Below are 10569 nucleotides of genomic sequence, written 5' to 3'. Positions count from 1 at the left end.
AAAGAGGGAGGGAATTTAGCATAGCAAATGCTGCTAAAGTCCCTCTCCCTCCCCTTGCCAGCAGCTCCCATGGGCTTCTATGGGAGCTTCTATTGCAGCTATCAGCCAGCAAAAGGGAGGGGGAGGCAACACTAAGATCTCTTCCCCCGGCCCACAGAATTACGGGCCGCGGCGTATATACACTGGAGATAGCCGTGATTTGGTGGCCAAAAATCGCAACACCTGTGTCAAAAAGGTCTTAATGTCAGAAAGTTTTTTCTAGTATCTAATCTCCTCCCTTTCAGTTTTATCCCGTTGCTTCTAGTCTTTCCTTGTGCAAATGCGAATAGGGCTGATCCCTCTGCACTGTGACAGCCCTTCAGATATTTGTAGACAGCTATTAAGTCTCCTCTCAGCCTTGTTTTTTGCAAGCTAAACAATCCCAGATCCTTTAACCGTTCCTCATAGGACATGATTTGCAGACCGCTCACCATCTTGGTAACTCATCTCTAAACTTGCTCCATTTAGTTGATGTCTTTTTTTTAACTTGTGGTGCCCAGAACTGGACACAGTATTCCAGATGAGGTCTGATCAAGGAGGAGTAGAGGGGGATAATTACCTCACGTGATCTAGACTCTATGCTTCTCTTATTACATCCCAGAATTGTTTGCCTTTTTCACTGCTGCATCACACTGTTGACTCATGTTCAGTCAGCGATTTAATAGTATACCCAAGTCTTTTTGACATGTGCTGCTTAGCCCAATTTACTTTACATTAGAAGAGCGGCTAAAACTGACAAAAAAAAACGGTTCAGTTTCACTTTCCATTGATTTCAGCGGAATTTTCTGAGCTTCAATTAGGGAGCTTTCCCACAGCATTTTTCGCTATACTATTGTCAGTACATTAAGGGGTTCCATGACAGGTGTCAAAAACTGCATGGTAACAGATCCAATTTGTCATTAGTAAATCAGACTCCGTTTGACAAGCATTCTATTTGTTTTTCGTTATACAGATGTAGCAATGCCATTCTTGAAGGATGCAAGATTAAAAGATAAGCCCCACACTAGGCACCAGAAGGATGATTGTGCTATAACAGCACATATAGTACCCACCAGGTGTGTGGCACCAGATGGTGTCACAGTAGTATCCATATAAGCCTCAAATAATTATCAATTGCAGCAGACAGAGGGTCCCGCAGAATCCTGGAGTGCTGACAGCTCTCAACCCAAATGGCGAAGAAACATATATAGTACAAAAAGAAACGGAGGGTAGCACTCAAACAGGATTTTTGCAGATATACCCCAAAAATTCCCACTAAAATCACACTTATATCCAAAGGAGAGGAAAAACAAGTTGTCGCCCCTATTGCTGAAGGAAGACCCAAGTCCTGTAGGAATGGATGTCTCGGTATAATATCTTTTGAAATAAATCAATGATCTCTGCACGATTCTAGCCTCTGTATATGGAATGGAATGTGATTAATTTTTCAGTTATATTGGGAGTATCATTAATAAATGTTACCGTAGACACCCTGATTCCACCAAATAATCTAACATCTAAATGCTCATCTTTAATCCATTTACATGCAAAGATATTTTGCTACAATAGGAAGTCTGCTTCCACTGTAATCATTCCTGTGCCTTTACAGAGGAATGAGCATCACTCAATGAATGTAGTCAGAGCGGGCTGGGGATTGTTCCAGCTCACTCGCCCCCATTCACAGTAAACAGGCAGTTGCTTATAAGTGAGCGACTGCCTGTTCACACGGAATGATCCGTCATTCTGTGTTCTGCTTGTAGAACTGAACGATGAATGAGAAGCGGGTTTTGGAGCGGTTCGGCCACCAACATTTTGCTCCGGCTTTCTCTCCGTATAGAGAGGAGTAGGGCTGCAGCAGGAAAAAAAAGAATTGACATGCCATGGAATTGAATTCCACGCCGCATGTCCGTTCCTGCCCGGCTTTGCCGCAACGGATTGGCCGCCTGCACACAAGATAGTTTGAATTACGGAATCCACGATCATCTCACGCACGGATGATGCACGGCATTCCCCCAAATTCAAACCAATAGAGCATCTGCATGTCCACTCACATGAGCGGACAGCATCTGTGGTCTTCCACTTGCGGAAAAAAAAATTGCAGCATTCTCTATTTTTTTGTGGATTCCACCTGTGCATTTCTTTTCTTCCACCTGTGCATGGTAGGACTTCTTCTTGAGTCACGGACAGAGGTTATTGCTATATTATATCGTATTATAGCAATAACCTCTGTCTATGACTCAAGAAACAGTCATATCATGCAGAGGTGGAAGAAAACAAATGATAGCTGGTTGAGTTTCACACATGGGTATTAGAGGATCAACCTTCCATTTTAAAGCAGCCTAAGCTTTGTTTAGGGAGATGTTTCTTCATTGAGTAACCTCTCTTTGACTATTCTTGGCTTCAACAGTGTGGTGCTGTTGGTAGCAGTAACTGTATGTGTCTAATCCAGTATCCCTTGTTCTAGTTCTAAGTACCTTGTTCTACTCCATTCTGCTTTGTTCTAGTCAGTATGGTCTTTTTCCTAGGTTATATCTAGTCCAGTCTGTGTTTCCTAGCAAGTGGCTTATTTTATGGATCCCTTGTTTGTTTCTTCTACTTTGGTTTCATATTTCAGCATTGCTTATTGTGGTTCTAGTCTGTCTCAGGGATAGTGTTTTAGGAAGGGCCACGAGCAGGGACAACTCCGGACTACTTTGGGATAGTGGTGTTTTGTGTTAAGGGACAGTGTCAGTTACAGATTAGGGAAAATGTAGAGAGAGCTAGCATAGGGACAGCAATCCTCTGATCATTATTTAATTACCATACCATCAGTTCCAGTCTCCATTGCCAGTTTGATCATATTCTTCATCCAGTTACCATCAGTCACTGAAAAGGTTTATTCTGTTGTGCTCCAGGTGGTAATTCCATAAACCACAGTCAGTCAGTTAGTGTCCCCATCCTCAATATAGCAGGAATATGTGTCAGTCCTCCATGTTATAGATCCTTTATACACAACATGCAACCATACAGACTATATCACTTCCACTTTATAGACATCACATCCCTTGGCATGCAGATCCGCAGATTGCTATATAGAGGAGCATTGCACAGGAGCAAAATACCGATGAACTGCCTGCTGAGGGATGTGGTGTCTATACCTGCCCTTTTCTTTCTATCAGTAAATATGACAATCTTCTGTGATTTTTGAATTAATATGTCATTTTTTTTCTGCTAGGTATACATAGTGAAATAAATATTGCACCACAAATGTGTTAAATAAGTACAGTCCAAAGGGACTGTACTAATGAAGTTGGTTTAAAGTATGGAATACACGTAGCGTTCCATGCATCGGTCACGTCATGGTGCTCTAGCGAGGTACACGTGACGGACGCCGATTTGTGAGTATACTGTGCAATGCATGTGTATATTTGTTGTATAGATCATCTAATGCTTGAAAATGGCACATGTTGTGGTGCCGATATGCGTGGCATATCTACCAATAAAGGATGTAAACCTGTATATGGGTTTAATGATTACACTTTAATGAAAGTGTTGTCCCATTCAGAAGAGCGTGGAGTGAATTTTTCCTCATTATTCAGTGGAAATGAGTGTTTGGTTCACTTTTGGGGTGCAGAGCCGCCCGCTGGATTAAAATATGGTGTCATTAGTAGGTTGTAAGCCTGCATGATGTACTACACGTACTATGTGGCCTGACACCCTGTATATGCCCTCTTTTTGTGCAAGAATAGTACTAAGGAGCTGCCCCCATCAATATAAGGAAGGTGTATGAGTGGCTGTCCATTAGTACCGTGCACATGTGCTGTCTACTCCTCCATATAGCAGTCTGGCTGTCTGCATGTTTGGGATGTGGTGTTCATACCGACCCTCTTGTATTAGTATATCAGTAAGTATTTGGCCGCTTCCTGTGATTTTTTTTCCTATCTATTACAATCACAATGGACATTTTAAAAAAGCATATAAATAGAGATAGTGACGGAATGCACATGATGTATTAGCCCAACCTGAATTTCACTAAGTTGGGCATCTTCCGGAAGATGCCAAATTTTATTTGCTATAATCCCTTATGGAGCTGTATATGCAGCGTCCCATGTGGTGACCTCGGACACATGACATATGCTGAGGGGGGCAAGATGCTGGCTTGTCACAGCGGCACTTACTACGCTCCTTCCCAGAGGACAGACGTAGCCAAGGCCAGGGCAGCGCTGGGCCTCTTCCGGACACGCCCGGCATGGGGATGCCCAATAAACAGGGTAACAGGTGTAGAGGGATTTGTCACGGGTGTCGCCACCATCCAAGTACCCCCCCGACATGAACATCGGCGGGGAAAATAAATGAGCCACAGACGGTTTAAGTACCTCAGGTCCCTAGGAACGGTCAGGGCCTGGAAATAACTTTACTGGAAACCTTCAGCGATACAAGGCACACTTTGAAGAAGAGACAGTGCAGGCAATTCAATAAACTTGACAGTAGTACCTCCACACAGTGACCCAGACTTCAGACCAACTCATACATGCTTAATTAAAGACATGTACCTCCACTCAGCGGGATTCAGGCTTCCGGACGCTTCAGTGTGAATAATGACTATAGAGTACCTCCCCCAGGAGGTCCCAGACTTCAGGACGCTTGGGAGTGTAAAACAGATAATTCAGTACCTCTGCACTGGGCCTTGATGCACACTTGCTTACAACTGCTCTTGCTCACTCTCTCTCTGGGGCTCACTTACAATTCATGCTGAAGACACACATTCGGGAAAAACCTCTCTTCCTCCTCCATCTTCAACACACAAGGGTTGAAGGTGCCCTCATGTGTTTCTGTGTTTCCTCTAGCAGCCCTAGAAGAAGGAACCCAAGATGGAACTCCTTTCCTGCTCTCAAGTACTTACATTTATACCTTCTCTCATACCATGCGACAGGAAAGAATTGTTACATTTACAGGCAGACATTAACACATCACACACTGCAGCTCTACAATACAACCAACAGAATGACAAGACACTTCTGCACAGTGCATCAAAACAAGATATTACATGTATGACATTATATAGGGGGGGGGGGGGGCAGGAAAGTATGTACTGGGCCACTACATATACGCTGGATCTATAACACCAAGGACTAACACATACAATTGTGTGGGTGCACTCAGATTTAAAATTAAAGGGGTTGTCCAGTTGTAAACTATATATGGTTTATCCTCAGGATAGGCCATCAATAGTAGATTGGTGGGTGTCTGCCATCTAGAACACCTTCTGATCTACTGTTCTCTAGGCCATTGCACTCATGCACTGAGCTGATTACTGCAGGAAGCATACAGCTCCATTTCCACTCCGGTGGCCTAGTTTGGCATTAGATACAAAGCTCCTATTCACTTCAATGCCTGCAGTACCAAGCTTGACCACAGCACTGGGAACAGAGCTGTCTACTTTCTGCTGAAATCAGCTCAGTGTACCAACACACCAGCCCAGAGAACAGGTTATTGGTGAGGGTGTAATTCAGCAGACCCCCACCAGTTTATTATCGATGACCTATCCTGAGGCTAGACCATCAATACTTTACCCCTTTAATCCAGTTACCATCAACTTCTGCACTTTTTATCCAATAGCGAATCTCTATTTGCATTTGAGTTTTAACTTTGTTTATAATTGTTTCACATATATATTTATTGTGATGTTTAATTGTTACACTGTTCAGCTCTACTGTAAGGGCCCTTTTACACAGAAGGACAACTTATCAGGCGCAAATGCCCAGCAGTTCGTCCCAGCGATAATCATTCCTGTGCCTTTACAGAGGAATGAGCATCACTCAGTGAATGTAGTCAGAGCGGGCTGGGGATTGTTCCAGTAACTCGCCCCCATTCACAGTAAGGGCGCCTACCCACTGGCGTTGCCGATTTTCGTACGTGAAAAACGCAGCGTTTTTTGAGCGTTCTCCGCGCCTTTTTTGCGGTGTTTTTCGCGCCTTTTTGCGGCGTTTTTCGTTAATTTCCATTGACAATCATGGGTGCATTAAGAGAAAAATAAAGAGACATATGCAACTGACAGTTCCTATGTGAAAAATTGCAACGAAACGAAAAAAAACCCCAAATGGACAAGAACACATTCTATGCTAATTGCTCTTCAGAAAAAACGCAAAACGCAATTCAGCATCGCAGGAAAAAAAATCGCCAGTGGGTAGGCGCCCTAAACAGGCAGTTGTTCATAAGTGAGCAACTGCCTGTTCACACGGAATCATCCGTCATTCTGTTTTCTGCATGTAGAACTGATCGACGAATGAGAAGTAAACGAATTCTCGTTCGTTGTTCAGTCTGGGCATACATTCACACCAAAAAATAATTGTTCAGATTTCCGCTGAATGTGGAAATACTATTGATTTATCCGCCTATGTAAAAGGGTTCTAAGTCCTGGGGGAATCTGAGTATTGGGAGACACAGGTAGTAGCCAGGAAAGGCAACTGCTTTAGATAAAGCCATGTCTTACCACTTAGGCCCAATGTCCACAAGGAAAATACATTTGTTAAAGGAGACCCACATACTTGATCTCCGCCCATAGGGAATCATTGGGCACCCACTGGTAATTAAATACCTGCAGATGTCATTTTCCCCCGGCGTGCGAATCGCAAGCACAGGAAAACAGCAGCGGCATGCCCCATTTTTGTGCAGTTCTCCCGCAGCTTCCATTGAAGCCAATGAAAAACGTCTGGACCTGTGGGTCAGACGCAGGAGTTTTAAAAAAAACATGGCACTGCACATGCGCCCGACACGCTGCCGGCGCCCCGAGCACATCCGCTGGACAGAAGAAAGAAGATCTGTCTGCAATGGAGAAGAGACCCGCAGCGTGTAGACAGGTGAGTAAAATGTATTTTCTGGCCTAATGTCTGCGGGCTGGGTGGAATCCGCTGCAGGCTTCTGTACGGGAAAACCATGCAGGCCCGTGGACGTGAGGCCTTAGTGCCCACCATTATGGCGGAATCTTTTCAGCTTGAGGTCAGTGTAGAATTCATTGTTCAACGATCACAAGACCTCCAGGCCCTGAGGCAGCAAATTAGCCACCGCTCCCTCCACCATGCCTTTCAGTTTGGATGAGGCTTCGGTGTTGGTGTTCTTTGTTCTCTTACCCCTAAACATAACAATATGTATCTAAGCTAAAAAATTTCACTTTTTTCTTAACACATTTACCCATTAGGTGGTCTCAGGCAAATTTGGGATGAGCTGCAATATTTTTTCTTTTCTACGGCAGCAGCTTCCCTCATGATATCTTTCCATGAATGCTATTCTTGTTCAGTGTGTTTCTAAGGCTAGGGTCACACAGGGCGGATTTGCCGCGGTTTTGCCGCAGCAGATCCGCCCGCGGCAAAACTGCCCACGGCCGCTAATCCCGGGATTAGCCAGCCATGTGGATGAGATTTCTCAGAAATCTCGTCCACACGGGACAGCTAATCCGCTGCGGTAAATCCGGTTGAAACCGCGGCTGCGGCGGCCGCAGCCGCGGTTTCAAAAGAAGCAGCATGTCCATTCTTCGCTGTGGCCGCGCTCTCCTCTATGGGAGCGCCGGCCACAGCGCAGCCGGGCCGCTTCAAAGCCGCTGCGGCTTAAACCGCGGCGGTTCTCCCGGCGGAAATCTCGCGGTTTTTGCTGCAGCCAAACCGCGAGATTTTCGACGAAAATCCGCCCCGTGTGAACCCAGCCTAAGGGTGTCCGCACACAGGCACAAGTGCATATACGCTCACTAAGGCATGACGTATATGTGCTATGCAGGGCACATGATCATGGGCTGTAGTGCCCATATCAACGCTTTTTACTGTACTTTTTTGCGCTGCTAGGACCACTAATACTGGGGCGGTCCCGGCAGCGCCATGTTTGAATAGGCGGGGCAGCCTACTTAGTAGTCAGGTCATCTGACTTAGTAGGCCCAGGTGTTATCGTTTAACCCCGCAGATGGGGGCCTTTGATGCGCATTTGCGCACCAAAATAAAGCATGTCGTGTTTTTCTTCAACGTTCGAAATGCGTGTGGAAAAAAACAAACGTGAAGGAACCCATTGATATCTATGGGTTCTATTAACTGCGCATTCATCACACAGATTTTGCTGCCGCAAATACACGCGCAAATGCACCCGTCCTAATAGTGGACACATGAATGGAGGTTTTTGCAATTTGTAGTCTTCTGTAGGTCCTTTTCAAGATTGCCTGTTGTGTTCAACAGTTCTAAGGCCACCTTCACAGGGACAGGATCCGCTGCAGAATCACTGTGGAAATTCCATAGGGCTTACAGTGCAAGCCATGTGGAGCGGATTTTTTAAATAAATAGCTACAAGTTCACAGTGTTATCATAAAATACAAGGGTTGAATTTAACAGCTGTTCCACAAGTGAAAGTATGGCCAAATCCACACTATTTAGGGTTCACTTACTTTTTCTTACATAGAAGCATTGCTTTTAGAGAGAGCCTGAATCGCCACAGTTCAGAGTCACATGGCCTTCATATGCTGCCACACATGACCTGCTGCCAACATTATAGGTATATAGCCAGCAGCTTCTGACAGCGTTCCTGAGGAATCATGGCCCATTCCTCATGGGCCATGGCCTCTAGTTCACTACTATGCTTGAGTTTCTGTGCTGCAACCACCTTCTTCAAACCCCACTAAAGACTTTCTATGGGGTTCCAGTAAGATAACTATGGTGGCCACTCCAGAATCTTTCAGGACTTCTGAAACCAAGCCTTGGTGGACTTTGAGGTATTCTTGGGACCATTATCCTGTTGGAAAATCCAATGAAGCCCAAGCTTCCACTGCCTCACGGCAGGCATAACGTTATCTCCTAAAATTTCCTGATACTTGATTGAATTAATTTTGCCCTCCACACACTGCAGGTTTCCAGTGCCAGAAGAAGCAAAGCAGCCCCAGAGTATCACCAAGCCACCACCATACTTCACTATAGGCAGGGGGTTCTTTTCATTGTATGCGTCCTCCCTCCTCCTCCAGACATACTGCTGATTTTATTGCTGAGGCCTGGGTGCACATATATAGTTTTTTTGTCTGGTCGCTTGTTTAATGCCTTAACCAAATTACCGATGACTTTTTTGTTCACCTTGTGCTGGAGTCCGGTGTCCATAGTCTGCTGCAGGCAATGTTTTTCTGTCTAGCACAGGTAGACATTAGAGATGAGCGAACACGTTCGGCCCCGCCCCTTTTTCGCCCGAACACCGAACTTTGCGAACACCTCGGTGTTCGGGCGAAAAAGTTCGGGGGCCGCCGTGGCAGCGCGGGGGGGTGCGGCGGGGAGTGGGGGGGAGAGGGAGAGAGAGAGGGCTCCCCCCTGTTCCCCGCTACTGCCGCCCGCGCCGCCGCGCATCTCCCCGCCCCCCGGCGGCACCCGGACACTTACGCGCGAACACTGCAGTGTTCGCTAAAGCCGGTGTCCGGGTGCGGATGTGTCCGTAACGGACACGTTCGCTCATCTCTAGTAGACATACAACATCAAAACGGTTGTGCCAGATGGCATGAAAACTATAGAAAACCATAGAAAACTATGGCATGAGTCCCCCTCCAGAATTATGGTGTAAAAAACCTGATGGCCTACTATGGGTGCCCAGCCTAACTGTACAATGTTTAAAGTATGGAGTTCTGCATTTGTTCTATGAGGTTACCTGTAAAACTGTGAAACAGTAAAGCAATAAACCAAGTGAAGAGAGTTCAATACCATGAATATGCACAGTTTGGGTGGTGCCTGTTTAAGTCATTCGTTGTACAGTTAAGGCTCTTTTACGCGGAACGATTCATTCAAAAAATCGTTCAAACAAGCGAAAAAGAACGATAATCATTCAGTGTAAACGCAGCCAACGATTGCTTTCTTTGCGTTCATAGTCCATGTTATGCAGGCATAAAATTCATCATTGGCTCGTTCGCTAATCATTCGGTTTAAACAGCAGTCGTTCGGTCATTCTCACTTATGCAGCGAATGTGAATGACTGAACGATTTTTCGGTTGAACGAGCCAACGATGTATCTGCTGCATGAACACGTTTGCATATTCCATGCGCATTTGCGCACCCCCTGTTGACTTCCATGGGGACCTTTGATGCACCAATGTGCAGAGGAATAGAACATGTTCTTTTTTTGCACAGCCGAAATGCGCATGCAAGATATGGAAATGTGTATGAACCCACTGAAATCAATGGGTTCTATTATCAGCATATTGCGTGTGCAAATACATCTGTGTGAACGGGGCCGTAGTGTTCTAATATGTAATCTGCTCAATTTACAGCAGATCCCTTCTTAAAATTAACTTTGGGCTTATAATGCCGGACAATATCAGGGGGCAGAGCTTTATGAGCGATGGATATATTGATATAAAGATATGGGACAGGGAAGGTCTTTGTATTGTACTCTCTTATCTATATCCTTATTCCTAACACCAGTGGTTGCCAACTGTAATGTTTCCATTGAATGAGCCACCTTCTTGCGTGGATGAGAATCAGCCTGACCAGGTTGATTCACATAGAAGAGGGAATGCAATACAGGAGTCAACGCAAAATGCTTCAAATTTTTTTCAAATGATATATG

The sequence above is a fragment of the Eleutherodactylus coqui genome, chromosome 3 (genome assembly GCF_035609145.1).
Source record: "Eleutherodactylus coqui strain aEleCoq1 chromosome 3, aEleCoq1.hap1, whole genome shotgun sequence".
Taxonomy (NCBI): Eukaryota; Metazoa; Chordata; class Amphibia; order Anura; family Eleutherodactylidae; genus Eleutherodactylus; species Eleutherodactylus coqui.
This window is presented reverse-complemented; position numbering follows the sequence as displayed.